This window comes from Carcharodon carcharias, chromosome 19, assembly GCF_017639515.1.
Source record: "Carcharodon carcharias isolate sCarCar2 chromosome 19, sCarCar2.pri, whole genome shotgun sequence".
In the NCBI taxonomy this organism is placed as follows: domain Eukaryota; kingdom Metazoa; phylum Chordata; class Chondrichthyes; order Lamniformes; family Lamnidae; genus Carcharodon; species Carcharodon carcharias.
Genome location: NC_054485.1, coordinates 103,666,637 through 103,679,950, shown reverse-complemented (window position 1 = coordinate 103,679,950; position 13,314 = coordinate 103,666,637). Strand labels below are relative to the sequence as shown.

General features: G+C 44.4%; 1 protein-coding gene across 1 annotated transcript in view; it reads right to left on the bottom strand.

Annotated features, from left to right (window-relative positions):
• The window catches only part of LOC121291302, a 197,120-nt gene extending 189,200 nt beyond the window's left edge, over nt 1–7,920 (bottom strand). Inside the window, exons 1-3 of the mRNA XM_041212375.1 lie at nt 7,359–7,920; nt 6,307–6,427; nt 1,045–1,098 (exon numbers count right to left, since the gene is read on the bottom strand). The gene's annotated coding sequence lies outside the window, so the exon portion shown is untranslated. The remainder of the gene's footprint in view (nt 1–1,044; nt 1,099–6,306; nt 6,428–7,358) is intronic.
• Between the last annotated feature and the right edge of the window lie 5,394 nt (nt 7,921–13,314).

The window sequence follows — 13,314 nt, the reverse complement described above, 5'->3', positions numbered from 1 at the left end:
TTGGGAGAAAGTTCTAGAGCATACAGCCTAGGCAATTGATGGCCTATGCTCAACAGTGCAACAATTAAATTTTGGAATGCTCAAGAAGCCAGAATTAGGGGAGCACAGATATCTTGCAGAGGGGCTGGAGGGGATCACAGACACAGGCAAGGCAAGAACATGAAGGGATTTGTAAACAAGGATGAGAATTTTAAAATCAAGGTGTTGCTTGATTGAGACACAATGCAGGTCAGTGAGCACAGGGGTGAAAGAGGAACAGGACTTTCTGCAAGTTAAGACATGGTTAGCAGAGTTTTAGATGACCTCAAGTTTACAGCGGGTAGAATGTGCGTGACCAGCAAGGAGTGCTTTGGAATAATCAAGTCTTGAGGTAATGAAGGCATGGATGAAGGTTTCAACACAACATAAGCTAAAGCAGGGGCAAAGTCTAGCAGCATTACATAGATGGAAACAGGCAGTCTTCATGATTACATGAATGAGGTCAAAAACTCATCTTGGGGTCAACTGTGGCATCAAGGTTGCAAACAGATTGGCTCAATCTGAGACTGTTGCCAGGGAAAGGGATGAAGTTGGTAGCTAGAAAACATAGTTTGGAGTGCAGACTAAAAACGATGGCTCCAGCCTTCCCATTATTTACTTGGAGAAAATTTCTGCTTATCCAGTACTGATGTCAGATAAGCAGTCTGATAATTTAGCAATAGTGGGGGAGTCGAGAGACAGAGGTAGCGCTGAGGCAGAGCTGGGCATTGTAGATGTTAAAACTAATGCTGTGCTCTCAGATAGTATCGCCGAGGGGCAGCACATAGATGAAAAATAGGAGGGGCCAAGCATAGGTCCTTGGAGGACACCAGAGGCAACAGTGTGGAAGCAGCAGAAGAAGTCATTGCAAGTGAACCTATGACTATGATTAGATAGCTAAGAATAGAACTAGATGAGAGCAGTAGCACCCAGCTGGATGATAGAGATGGTGTTGGAAAAGGATGGTGTGGTCAACCATATCAAAGGCGGCAAACAGATCGAGAAGGACGAGCAGAAAATGTTTACCTTTATCACTATTACGTAGGTTGCCAGTTGTGACTCTGATAGCTGTTTTGATACCTATGGCAGGGACAGAAATCTGATTAGATGGATTGAAACATGGCATTCCAGAAAAGATTTAAATGCATTTTGTAGGCGACAACACAATCAAGTACTTTGGATAGGAAAGGGAGGTTGGAGATGGTATGGTAGTTTACAAAAACGATAGTTTATTAGTGTTTTTTTTTGAGGAGCGAGGTTATTACTGCAGATTTAAAGGAGGGAGGAACAACACACGAAGAGAGAGAACTGCTAACAATATCAGCTAAGTGGAGGACAAGAGGGAACATGGGTGGTCAGCAGTTTAGTGGGAATAGAATTAAGGGAGCAGGAGGTGGATCTTCTGGACAAAATGAGCTCAGGGAGGGCATGAGGGCAGGTAGAAAAGAAACTAGAGAATGATGTGAGTTCATGGCCTGGACAAGGGGAGCATTAGAGCAAGTGGGCTAGTGGAAGGGAGGAATGCAGGCAAAGGTAGCTGATTGGATAGTCTGAATGACCTTGATCTAAAAGACAAAGAAGTCAATGAGCCCCTTGCAATTATTGTTTGAATGATGATTACTTGGAACTAGTTGCCTATGCTGGAAGCAGAGGCGATGAATGATTTCAAATGGAAACTAGATGAACACTTGAGGGAAATAAATTTGCAGGGCTACAGGTTTAGCGTCGTGGAATGGGACTGCCTGGATTGCTCTACAGTGAGCTGGCATGGTCTCAATGGGCTGAATGGCCTCCTTCTGTGCAATGATGTTGTGCTATGCTTCTCCCATTCCTGTTGCGCACCTACAGTCTGATAACTCCTCTACTGTTTTACAGAGGTGGGAATTCCTACTCAACGGAAATGCCAGCAGGGACCCATAACTTAATGGGTCAGAAATGTAATTGAGATTTGTGATAGGATAATTTCTGATACCAGGGAAATGGCAATGTCTGTACATTCTGCGGAGGGATACTGTGTAGGTAAAGCTGGGCCCCTCAGCACATGCTACTTCAAACATATTGGGAGGCAATGGCATAGTAGTATTGTCACTTGACTAGTAATCCAGAGGCCCAGGGTAATGCTCTGGAGGTCCGGGTTTGAATTCAATAAAAATCTGGAATTAAAAGTCTAATGATGACCATGAAACCATTCTCGATTGTCATAAAAACCCATCTGATTCACTATTGTACTTTAGGGAAGGAAATCTGCCGTCCTTACCTGGTCTGGCCTACATGAGACTCGGTTGACTCTTAAATGCCCTCTGAAATGGCTTTAACAAGCCACTCAATTGTTATCAAACTCCTCAGAATAGGAATGAAACTGGACGGATCACCCGGTATCAACTAGGAACCGGGAATGACAATGGCAAACTCAGCCATGTCGCCCCTGCAAAATCCTCCTTACTAACATCTGGGGGCTAGTGCCAAAATTGGGAGAGCTGTCTTTCAGACTAATCAAGCAACAGCTGGACAGTCATACTCACGGAATCATATCTTAAAAATAATGTCCCAGGCACCACTATCATCATCCCTGGGTATGTCCTGTCCCACCAGTAGTCAGAGGGAGTTGCCCTGGGATGCCTAACATCGACTCCGGACACCATGAAGTCTTGTGGCATCAGATCAAACACAGGCAAGGAAACCTCCTGCTCATTACCACATACCACCCTCCCTCAACTGATGAATTAGTGTTCCTCCATGGTGAAAACCACTTCGAGGATGCACTGGGTTGGGGTGGGGGGGGGGGGGGGGGGGGGGCGCAGAATATACTCTGGGTGGGGGACTTCTATGTCCATCACCAAGAATGTCTAGGTAGCACCATTACTGAACCGAGCTGGCCAAGTCCTAAAGGACATAGCTACTAGACAGAGTCTGCGGCAGGTGATGAGGGAACCTACAAGAGGGAAAAACATGTGTCTGTCTATGACAGTATTGGTAGGAGTGACTGCCACACAGTCAATGTGCACACGAAGTCCCACCTTCATATTGAGGTAACCCTCCATTGTGTTGTGTGGCACCACCACCATGCTAAATAGGATAGATTTCAAACAAATCTAACAACTCAAGACTGGGCATCTATGAGGCGCTGTGGGCCATTAGCAGCAGCAGAATTGTACTCGAACATAATCTGTAACCTCATGGCCTGGCATATCCCCCACTCTACCATTACCATCAAGCCAGGAGATTAACCCCAGTTCAATGAAGAGTGCTGGAGGGCATGCCAAGAGCAGCACCAGGCATACCTAAAAATGAGGTGTCAACCTGATGAAGCTATAATACAGGACTGCTTGCATGCCAAATGGCATAAGCAGCAAGTGATAGACAGAGCTAAGCAGTCCCACAACCAACAGATCAAGAATAAGCTCTGCAGTCCTGCCACATCCAGCTGTGAATGGTGGTGGACAATTAAACAACTAACTGGAAGAAGAGGCTCCACAAATATCCCCATCCTCAATGCTGAGGGAGCCCAGCACATCAGTGCAAAAGATAAGGCTGAAGCATTCACAATAACATTCAGCCAGCAGTAACAAGTGGATGATCTATCTCTGCTTCCTCCAGAGGTCCCCAGCATCACAGATGCAAGTCTTCAGACAATTTGATTCACTCCATATGATATCATAAAATGGCCGAAAGCACTGGATAGTGCAAAGGCTGTGGGCCCTGACAATATTCCGGCAATAGTACTGAAGACTTGTTCTCCAGAACTTGCTGCGCCCCTAGCCAAGCTGTTCCAGTACAACTACAACATTGGCATCTGTCCGGCTATGTGGAAAATTGCCCAGGTATACCCTGTGTACAAAAAGCAGGACAAATCCAACTGGCCAATTACTGCCCCATCAGTCTACTCTCGATCATCAGCAAAGTGATAAAGGAGTGTTTGACAGTGTAAACAAGTGACACTTGCTCAGCAATAACCTGCTCACTGATGCCCAGTTTGGGTTTGCCAGGGCCAGTCAGACTCATCACAGCCTTGGTTCAAACATGGACAAAAGAGCTGAACTCCCGAGGTGAGGTGAGGTGAGAGTGACTGCCCTTGACATCAAGGCCACATTTGACTGAGTGTGGCATTAAGGAGCCCTAGCAAAACTGGAGTCAACAGGAATTGGGAAAAACTCTCCGCTGGTTAGAATCAAATCTAGCACAAAAGAAAATAGTTGTGATTGCTGGAGGTCAGTCACCTGAGCTCCAGGGCATCACTCCAGGAATCCACAGAGTAGTATCCCCAGCCCAACCATCTTCAGCTGCTTCATCAATGACCTACCTTCCATCATAAGGTCAGAAGTGGGGATGTTTGCTGATGATTGCTCAGTATTCACCACCATTCACAACTGCTCAGCTACTGAAGCAGTTCATGTCCAGGACAATATCCAGGCTTGGGCTGACAAGTGGCAAGTAACATTCATGCCACACAAATTTCATGCCACACAAATGCCAAGCAATGACCATCTCCAACAAGAGAGAATCTAACCCTGACATGCAAAGGCATCACCAAATCCCCCACTATCAATATCCTGATTATCATTGACCAGAAACTGAACTTGACTAGCCATATAAATACTGTGCCTACAAGAGCAGGTCAGAGGCTAGGAATCCCACGACGGTAACTCACCTCCTGACTCCCCAAAGCCTTTCCCAACATCTACAAGGCACAAGTCAGGAATGTGATGGAATACTCCACACTTGCCTGAATGAGTGCAGCTCCCACAACACTCAAGAAGCTTAAAATATAGAAAATGTATCGCACAGGAGGTGGCCACTCAGCCTATTGTATTCGTGCCAGCCGACAAAGAACTCTCCAGCCCAAATCCCACATTCTAATTTTTGGTTACAACACCTCAAGTGTGAATCTAAGTATTTTCAAATGCAATGAAGGTTCCTGCCTCTACCACCCTTTTAGGCAGTGAATTCCAGGCCCCCACCACCCTCTAGTGAAAAAATTATTCAACTCCCCTCCAATCCTTCTAACAATTGCTTTAAATCTATGCCTTGCTGGTTATTGACCTCTCTGCTGAGGAAAACCAGTCCTTCCTATCCACTGTATCAAGGCCCCTGATAATTTTGTACACTTCAATTAAATTTCCTGTCATTATGTTAGGACTGTGTAAAAAGCTAGGCCGCACCTAGAGTCTGATAGGAAGGATCACACTGCAGAAGGTACGGAGGGGATTTGCAAAGGTATTGCCAGGAATGAAGAATTTGAGCTGTAAAGAAAGATTGGATAAGCTGGATTGTTTGGAGCAGTGTAGGCTGCCTGCCTGATCTTACTTTACAGAAAGCACTGTACAGCCTTCCGAACTGAATATTGAGTTCAACAACTTTAGATCATGAACTCTCTCCTCCAACCCCACTCCCTCTCCGATCCCCCTTTTTCCGATATTTTATATATATTTTTCTTTTCCCACCTATTTCCATTATTTTTAAATGTATTTCCATCCATTGTTTTATCTCTACCTTTTAGCCTATTCACCCCCCACCACCACCACTAGGGCTATCTGTACCTTGCTCGTCCTGCCTTCTACCCTTAATGTCACCAGTAGCACGTTTCTTAGCTAATATCACCACCGTCAACACCTCTTTGTCCTTTTGCCTATGACATCTTTTGGCAATCTCCACCTATCACTGGCCCTCTATCCAGCTCTACCTGTCCCACCGCCCCCTTAAACGAGTTTATATTTCACCTCTTTTCTATTTTTCCTTAGTTCTGATGAAGAGTCTTTCTGACTCGAAACGTTAACTGTATTCCTCTCCGCAGATGCTGTCAGACCTGCTGAGTTTTTCCAGGTTTTTGTTTTTGTCCCTGATCTTATATTCTACATCTGAGCTAATAAAGGCAAGAACCCATTATGGCTTCTCAATCACCTTATCTATCTTATCTGCTATTTTCCCTCTATTTCTCTACACTTCTTGGTATCCTACCATTTATCGTGCGTCTCTTTGCCTTGCTTATGTTCCACAAATGTCTTACCTCGCACTTCTGAAGGGAGGTGTTTCAAACCATGCTTCCCTGACCCAAGCAGCGCTCAATAACCCTACTGGGTGTCAAAACTGGAAAAACTTTCTCCTACCTATTAGTGACATATTTTGACTGGACAACAGGAACTTAAGCCCTTCGTCTCCAAAAGCCATTTGATCTTAAAACATCAATACTGAAAACAAACTAATTATACTCCAGAAGCCCTAATTCTTGAAAACAATGCAGCTTAATGTGTCATGATTGCAACAAAGCAGAATAAAACAATTGATACTTACACAAACAGTAATGAGGAATTGGACTTCTTCCTTGCTTACTTGCTCTACAAGTTCATATCCATCAGCTGCCGTTATATCCACCATTGTACGAGATCAGCAGAATACAACAGATAAGGGTGCACTACATTTATTCACAAAAAAAATGGCATTAATATTTAGAAGCATTGCACATTCAGAAAGTTAAGCACAATGTTGTGAAAAAATTCTTGCTTTTGAAACTAAAAAAAATCTGCTTCAAAAAAAATACAGCAGTTACCCTAAAATTTGAAACATAAAATGATACTTTTCATGAAAGCAAAATACCAATAATTTTCATTTTGGATAACTATCCTGAAGGATACTTCTAAACTTCCAATATGTCAGCCATCCGTAACTCTGTGTCTCTAAGTTATGTAATCAATCTATCACTAATCGTTTATTTCAAGAGGACTAGAATATAAAAGCAGGGATGTGGTTTTATAAGGCTCTGGTCAGACCACATTTAGAATATTGTGAGCAATTTTGGGCCCCGTATCTCAGGAAGGATGTGCTGACCCTGGAGAGGGTCCAGAGGAGGTTCACGAGAATGACCCCAGAAATGAAAGGCTTAACATATGAGGAATGTTTGAGGACTCTGGGTCTATACTCGATGGAGTTTAGAAGGATGAGGGGGGATCTGATTGAAATTTACAGAATACTGAAAGGTCTGGATAGAGTGGACGTGGGGAAGATGTTTCCATTAGTAGGAGAGACTAGGGCCCAAAGGCACAGCCTCAGAGTAAAGGGAAGATCTTTTAGAACAGAGATGAGGAGGAACTTCTTTAGCCAGAGAGTGGTGAATCTATGGAATTCATTGCTACAGAAGGCTGTGGAGGCCAGGTCATTCAGTGTATTTAAGACCGAGATAGATAGGTTCTTGATTGGTAAGGGGATCAAAGGTTACGGGGAGAATGGGGTTGAGAAACTTATCAGCCACGATTGAATGGCAGAGCAGACTCAATGAGCCGAATGGCCTAATTTCTGCTCCTATGTCTTATGGTCTTATCACTAATCATTTCCTTTGCAATTTTCACCTCTCCCACTGTCTCCAATCCTTGTTGCTCCCTTGGTGAATGTGGTCCTCTCCCACTTCAATGCCTCTCTCCTCAGTCATAACCTCCCTGAACCCTTCCAGAAAAATAATCACACTCCCATCAACAATAACTCTCCCCTCCCAACAGCAGTTCCCCCTCAGTAATAATTCACCATCACCTCAATAATAATCCACCAATAATAAACCCCCACGGAAAAAAAATTCCCCATCTCCTCAGTATATATATTTCCCCTTTCCTGCTCAGTAATTACCCTCTCTCTCCCCTCAGTAATAATCCACCACCCTCAATAATAATCCCCATTTACTCCCATTCAGTAAAAATCTCCCTTTCATCTCAGTAATTAAGTCCTCTCTCCCCTCATGTAATAATCCCCATCTCCCCGCGTAATAATCCTCCTTTCCCCAGTATAATCCCCTTAGCAACAATCCCCCTCGCCCCCTAATAATCACCCTTTTGTCTCAGAAATAATGCTCCCTCCCTACACTCTTAATTTGCTATCCCCGCACTCAGTAACAATAACCACCCTCAGTAATAATCTCCTCGCCCCACAGTAATAACCCCACCTCCCTCCCCCTCAGTAATAACCCCGCCTCCCTCTCCCTCAGTAATAACCCACCTCTCGCCCCTCAGTAATAGTCCCCCTCTGCACTCAATAAAAACAATGACCTCCCTCCCCCACGTATCCAGGGTTTAGAAAGCAGCCTTACAGTCCCCCCTCCCCAGCCTCCCGGGGTATGCCGGCGGCTCGCTGTCCGCCTACCCCGCGCGAGCGACGGTTGAAGATTCAAAAACAAACCCCCTCCCAATCGCCAGCTCCCTTCCCTCCTCCACCAACCGGCAGCGGACAACAACATCCGGTGGCGTGTTGACGTCACTTCCTTAGCAACAGCCCTGCGGTTGCGTGGGTGGCTAATGGCTGACTTTTTTTTCTCACTTTCACTCTCTCTCTCACACACTCCCTTAGCATGACTGAGTTATCTGTCAGGAATCCAGCTGACCATGAGATGATGGCCCCCAAATTGGGAGTGAAGCGAAAGGAAGCCAAACCAATCAAATTGAAATGTTGCTCCTGGGGCCAACTGTGTCCTCGAGTGCCCGTCGCTCGTGGTTGGTTTGCCCATCCCCTCTTCAGGGGACCCCTGGGCACAAGCATAGCCAGGGAGGGGACACTGGAAGTCGCACTGAGCGACCCCCTCCACCACGCCCTGCCTGGACCTGTTAGTGGCCACCTTCACCAGGTCAGGCCAGGCCCAGGAAGAGCAAACCAAGGCCATCCAGCTGCCAGCTCCCCTCCTTCACACTGGGAGGGCAGGGATGGGCAAAGATGAGGAGTGAGGGAGCTGAAGTGCAGCCAGAAACTCAAGAGCAGCTCCTTCAAATGGTGCGACACCATGGTCTGAGGAAAAATGATGAGGAGAAAGGAGGAAAGAAAGGAGCTCAACAAATGATGAAGGCGCAATGGCTCGACTTTCGACTCAGCAGCCCTGGAAAACCTGAAGCCGACAGCCAAGCTGATAATAGTTCAGTTACCTCGGTGTCAAATAGAGGTTCTACTGATGTCATTAAGGCACCCTCTTACAAATGGCCACTGGCAAAGAGCACATTTCAAGCTGTGGCTCCACTCAGAGATCCTGTCTCATGTCTGCTAATTTCTACAGAGAATAAGGACATGGCAGAGAACACTTAATGCAAACTGGAAAGGAGAGTCCAAATGGAAAAAAATACACTGCTGTTAACTGTATCAACAGGTCAAGCCTCACGGGCAATCAGTTATTTTGGAAGGTGTTACAAAAGCAAAATACTATGGATGCTGACAATCTGAAATAAAAACAGAAAATGCTAGAAAGACTCAGCAGGTCAGGCACCATTTGTAGAGAGAGAAATATTTCAGAAATGTTTCAGGTCAATGAATTTTCATGCCAGAAGATCTTTTGATGCTGCAGTGGAATCTTCAGCCAGTCATTTGTACCTAGACGCATAAATCAAGACTCAGGTCTCATGTTTGCCAGGATTAGTACATTCATTGGTTTCACAGCCTCAGGGCATCCCAAAGTGCTTTACACCCAATAAAGTACTTTTGAAGTGTAAACACGGGTGCAATTAGGGAAATGCAGCAACCAAATTGCACAAGTAAGCTCCCACAGGCAGAAATTAGATATTGGCCAAATTATCATTTTTTTAATGATATTGATTGAGGGATAAATATTGCCGGAACACCATCGAAAACTTGCCTGCTCTTCTGAATAGTGGAATCTTTTACATTGGCCTGAGAGGGCAGATGAGGCCTCAGTTTAACATTTCATCCAAAAATGCAGCACTCCCTCAGCCACAGAAGTGTCATCTTTCACATGACACAAATGATGCTGCAGACTTCGGGTTACTCTGCAAGAACCCTGACTGCTGCCCTGTTTGACCCTTTCCATTCCAATCTGTTACATTCGCCTAAAGGTTCTTGTGCGGCAATGAAAGAGCTGCTATACTATTATTTCCATCCAAAGAGAACAAGGCAGTCACCATCTGATCTAAGCTTCAGTGTCAGTACGCAGGTTGGGGAGTGCCACCAGGGACCTGATGTTCCTCCCAGGAAGAGGAGGAGAAGGGTGTCCATTTAGAGGGAACTAATGTGCAGATAGCTGATCAGAGGTAAACTCCCAGATTGACAACTCGTTTTGGTATGGGACAGCTTTTGACACCACTGTGGGTGCTGGTGGCCCAAGCTTTGGGTCCACATGAGAAGATCCCTCCACATACCCCAGAACCCATCACCACAGGATGCAATGCGGAAGACCAGGTGACTATCCACATTCACCCATCTTCAGGCAATTGGCAGCCCAAATTCAAAGGCTGCTAAGTAACAATATGTAAAGTCAACCCAAATGTATGTAAGGTGAAAACGTCAGCTTAACTGCGGGAAACCTATCCTGCTTAAACCATTCCATTTTCCCAGAGGTTATTATCTAACAAATAAAAGCTGCTATAATTTCCATTCAAAGTAGAGTACAAACAGAACAATGGATCCAGATCCATCAATTGAAATCCTACAAGGGACCAGGGCTAATAGGCCTAAGAGAAAGTGTTGTAGGACAAATGCCAGTCAGAGTCCGAAGTTGCTTAAACCAAGGAAATATTTATTTTAAGCATAGAAGGGAAAGATTCAAAATGCAGAATCTCTCAAATTTCAGTTACAATAACATACATTTTTACACAAAAGCTACAGCTAACTGGGCATGTTTTGTCTGCAAGCTAGTGGGAAAGTACAAGATGTAAGAAAAACAAAACAGCTCAAGCTTATCGGCTACAGTGACTTCATCTCTAACAAAACACATCTAGAAAGACAGGCCAAGTGTGTGAGCTAAGAGTTATGGAAAAATACAGCAAACGACACAGCTTTCACAAGCATAACTCATAGTAATTTCATTAACCCTTTATTTCCCACATTGGACAGCATGCACATTATAATACTGGTAATGATAGATGAGTGGTGGCCACATCCTGACCCTTGAACGTGACATGGTATGAAGCTACAAGCTCGACTGACTTAACAACCTCAGTAGCTTTCCGTTGAATATGTTGCAGCCTGACACTCCGTCAATTGGTATCAAGAAAGAAAATAAAGAGAGGAGAATTACCTGGAAAAACTCAGCAGGTCCTTTCTTGGACTCGAACGCAAGTTCTGTCGAAGGGTCATGAGGACTCGAAACGTCAACTCTTTTCTTCTCCGCCGATGCTGCCAGACCTGCTGAGTTTTTCCAGGTAATTCTGTTTTTGTTTTGGATTTCCAGCATCCGCAGTTTTTTTGTTTTTATCTAAAGTAAAGAGAGGCCCTGGTTCTGTTAAAAGCAAAATACTGCAGATGCTGGATATCTGAAACAAAAACAAAAATCGCTGGTTAAACTCTGCAGGTCTAACAGCATCTGTGGAGAGAAAGACAGAGTTAAAGTTTCGAGTCCATATGACTCTTCATACAAGTTATATGTATTGCAAGAGGAAAAGTTATTCTTGCTGACCTTTGGCCTTATCAAAGGTACAGGTGAGTCACCGTACTAGCTTATCCATCTAGGTAGTCATCAGAAAAATCACTGTTGTTGCAACCGTCGATTTCTCTGCATGGTTGGTACATCATTTGTTTCAGACTGCTTTTCACACCATTTAAAAAGCTTAGTATCCGGGTGTATGTTACATATTTACTTTGACTATTAACAGAACCAGGGACAAAAACAAAAATTGCTGGAAAAACTCAGCAGGTCTGACAGCATGTGGCTCTAGAAATATGGGCGGTAGAATCAATTGGTGCTTGGGAGGTGCAAATGCATAAGGAATATCACCTCTACATACCTTTGAAATCATAGAATCATAAAGTGCTGCAGCTCTGACGGAGGCTATTTGGGCCATGGAGCCCGTGTCGGCTCTTTCAGCAAGCATTACAGTTAGGTCCTCTCTCCCTACTCACCCCTTTTCCCCTTTCTCCTTCAAGATTTTATCCAATTCCTTTTTTGAGCTACTGAGGAATCAGTATCCACCACCCTGTCAGGCAGTCCATTCTAAATCCTAACTACTCGTTGTGTAAAAAAAGTTTCTCCATTCTCGTCGCTGAACTCTGTGCCCTCTGGCTTTTGACCCTTCAGCCAAAGGAAGCAATTTCTCTTTGTTTGCTCAATCTAAACCCTTCAAACTTTTAATTACTACTTCCAAATTTCCTCTTAGCCTTCTCAACTGTAAGGAGATCAATTGCAGCTTCTGCAGTCAATCCACATTGTTATACTTCCTTATTCCTGCAACCATTCTGGTAAATCTCTTATGTACCTTCACCAATCCTTCCTAAAGTACGGTGCCCAGAATGGAGCACAGAGCTGCAGATGAGGCCAAAATAATGTTTTATATCGGTTTAGCACAACATCCTGGCTTTTTGTACTTTATTCATGCATTTGTAAAGCCCAGGAAGCACTCTGCCCCATATGCTATATTAACTGGTATTGTTAACTTGTATTGCCGACTTCAAAGATTTGTGTACAAAACATTCCCAGTGTCACTGATCTAGCACCCCCCCACCCCCCCACCCCCCCTTAACGTTGTACCATTTAGCCCCAAGTCAAATAAATAAAACATAGATAGTCTCACACTTGGCAGGATGTTTATTGATCAAAGTTACCTAGGTATGTCGACATAATCTGATAGAAACAAATAAACTGGCATGTTGGTTTGTTTGGAATAAGGAAGCCAAATTCCACCATGTCTGCAATGAGATGGCATCCAAGACAACAGAACCTATGTTGGACGGGGATGCTACTGTGTCACTGTGGCCATTTGTGAGTATGGACCCTCAACTGCCCTGGTCAAGCCACTTCTCTTGCTGGATTGAACCAACCCAGGTTATAAAGATAGATCATGAGGTCCTGATGCCGGTGATCAAGCATGTTGTCGTCTAGTCTCATAGTGCACAGCGATATCCCTTCAGAAACTGACAATTTGTTGATTCAACATGACCTCCAGCCTTCCAGCACTTAATAGAATAAGCCATGATCTCAGCTACATCAGGAAAATCAGAATTTAAGAACATATATTGAGGGGTTTGGGTTAAGAAGGAAACAATGGCAGCAGTTGAGTAACTTCTCAATACACCCATGGATAATTACTTTGTTATTTGCTGCTGCCAATTATCAGAAACCTAACAAGCCCCAACAAAACGAAAGAGGAAAACAAGGATCCAGGTCAGCTGAGAGCTGTCCCCAGGGTGACATGCAGGAGAGCTCCTGGCTGAACTCAACAAATGAGATAAAGCCAAAGGGACTTGTTGAGCAATGCATACATGCCATGCGTGTTTATAGAAATGTAAAAACTGGTGGGAGACTCAGGGTGAGCTAAGGCAAAGACAGAAAGAAAGATTGGGGGGGTCAAAGTGGAAAACTGATCCAGAGTGGGTTCACTCAGTTTCAAA